The sequence below is a fragment of the Colias philodice genome, chromosome 24, assembly GCF_061535455.1.
Source record: "Colias philodice isolate Cphi_HAF_F1 chromosome 24, ilColPhil1 Martin Lab GWU primary, whole genome shotgun sequence".
In the NCBI taxonomy this organism is placed as follows: domain Eukaryota; kingdom Metazoa; phylum Arthropoda; class Insecta; order Lepidoptera; family Pieridae; genus Colias; species Colias philodice.
This window is the reverse complement of record NC_143109.1, coordinates 3,404,962-3,407,507: the sequence shown is the minus strand read 5'-3', so window position 1 is coordinate 3,407,507 and position 2,546 is coordinate 3,404,962. Positions and strand designations below refer to the sequence as shown.

The 2,546-nt window shown below is 29.7% G+C and overlaps 1 long non-coding RNA gene across 1 annotated transcript in view; it reads right to left on the bottom strand.

Annotated features, from left to right (window-relative positions):
* LOC149477658 (uncharacterized) overlaps positions 1–2,546 on the bottom strand; it is a 310,772-nt gene that overhangs the window by 36,718 nt on the left and 271,508 nt on the right. The window lies entirely within an intron of this gene.

Genomic DNA, 2,546 nt, shown 5'->3' with positions numbered 1-2,546 from the left:
GCGACGCGGGACTGTAACGATATATGAATCGGCGCCTGCGCATGTACAAACAACGATCCAGATGAAAATATTATAGCATTTCCATGTTTGCGTTATGTTACTCGTGTTCTTAGCTCGTGTTTATGTAAATTGTGACGGATTTCAAGAGCGCTTTTGGGAAGTAAATCCGTTTTTTTAACCTGAATATTTCTTTAATCGGTGATGTTTTTAGTTAATCTATGGCTAAAGAAGATTTTTTTAATATTGTACACGTGTATGTTTATTTTACGAATGGTATGCGTATCGTATTATGTGGTATTAATCTGAATATCGTGAGTAACTTATTGTGAGCGAAATTTGGTTGTGTGCGTCACAATAGCAGGTATATCTACTTATAATTTATATGTATGTGCGTACATATACAAATTTCGCGTCAATTATGGATAACTAAATCTTCACGGTGTCACGTAACACATACGTAAATTATCATTTATTAAGAAGACTTTTTATTATCTACTGACGTAGTAAAAACGTAAAGCATAGATAAGAAAAAAGCGTTGGTTGGTTTATAAAAAAAAATGTCATTGTGGTGTTTTAATTACGTGACTTAGTATTATTTTTGAACTACTGATATTGTTGTGTTTAGATCTATTTTTCATATTATAAGTAAGAAACCGAAGGCATGTCCTGACTGCCTAATTTATCTCTTTTGATTACATGAAAAGGAAGTTATGTTTAAAATGGTCCTGAAAAAATAAACAATTTTCCATTTCAAAATGTTTAGGAAAGTCACATTCACGAGAAATGTAAAAACATAAAGTTCTAAAAGAGGTAGTGCGAAAGTTACATACTTAAACAAGAACTAGAATAAGGCTACGTACGAAAAAAAATATACAATTACTGTTAAATAAACATAGGGTAAATACAAAATACATACCGCGTAATTGAGAAATTACAGCCAGTGAAACACAGGAAAAGCAATTATAGAGTGGGTGTTTATAGTTCTTAGAACCATTTGTGTTTTGATTTTCTTCAACTTTCTATGATAAAAATATATAGATTTCAGAACCAATAGGTACTGTAAATTAAAGGTAATGATAATAGGTTCATAATACGAAAACACGTGTGACAAGGTTTGTCGCCACTGAGCTGTGAAATTATTAAATTTTTAACGATCTTGATAATTTTCAACCGACTTCAATAAAGGAGAAGGTTCTCATTCGACTGTAAGTAATGTTCTTTTTGGTTTATATGATACTTTATATAAGGACGTTTTTATGTTGGTACAAAGTTCGCTAGGTCAGTCGGTATTTCTGTGATCTGTGGTCGGTATAGTATACTTTAGTATTAATTTATCTGTGGTAAAACAATAAATGTGTTATGTATAATTAACTGATTCTTGTTCATTACGTAGGTACTTAATACTTATATAGAATTTTGTATATTTCTGAAAAACCCACAAGGTTTTTTTTTATTCCGTTTTACTTCGGTAGAGTCTCAGTAGACAATATTTCAAATATATTATTATTATTATAAGATTTTTTTACCCGATTATACAATAATAACTAGAATCAATATACAAGAAATAACTAAATATGACATTTTAATTGATGTTTTGATCCTAAATTTCGACCATAAAATTTTCGTAAATAAATATTCATCTATTTTTCCGATATATTTTCATGAAAGAATAATAAACCATAATATTCATTAAAGATTAATATTGAGGAAAATGTATTGAAAATCTCGGATACTTTTTCTCAGAGGCACCTTGTACTATTTTTGGTTTCATCAACAACCATCGATCATCAAAGGAATAACATTCCAATATAATATACAACAGGTATTAAATATTTGTGGAATGTGTTTTGAAATTTTGATTTATTTACATAGTTGTGAACGTTTTGTTATAAATATTTACGACCGCAGTTTCTCGCGTAGTTCATCTTCTATTATTTCTATATTTTATTAAAAGCGTTAACATCTCTATAACAATACTTTTACGATAAAAATCTGTTAGTTGTACCTATTTGTCGCTTGAATACGTGAAGAGAAAATGATGAATTCCAATACTATATATATACTATAGAGTATAGACTATATACAGTATATTATACGACCCAATGCTAGTTATAAGTAGTTTTATCCAAAAAATTATGACTTAAATTATATTTTTCGATTATATATCATAATACATATATTATATACTTTGACAATAGGTTCCTAACAAGTCCTAACAGTCGGAAGCCTTCCGCTTTGCTACCAAGGTGATTTATTACGTATATCTATGAAATATTTTAAGTAAATAATCTATGTATATAGATTAATAGAATATGCGTTAATTATATGGTCTTATTTAGGAGTGTTATGGACTTTAGTGTCGAAGTATATATCATTACTAGCTATGTCCCGCAGTTTTACCCGCATTGCTCCAATCCTATTGGTCTAAGCGTGATGATAATATGGCCTATATAGCCTTCCTCCATACTTGTATAGGTACATGGAATATCCAACAGTTTAATAAGCCCGTGGTTCCTGAGATGAGCGCGTTCAAACAACAACAAGCA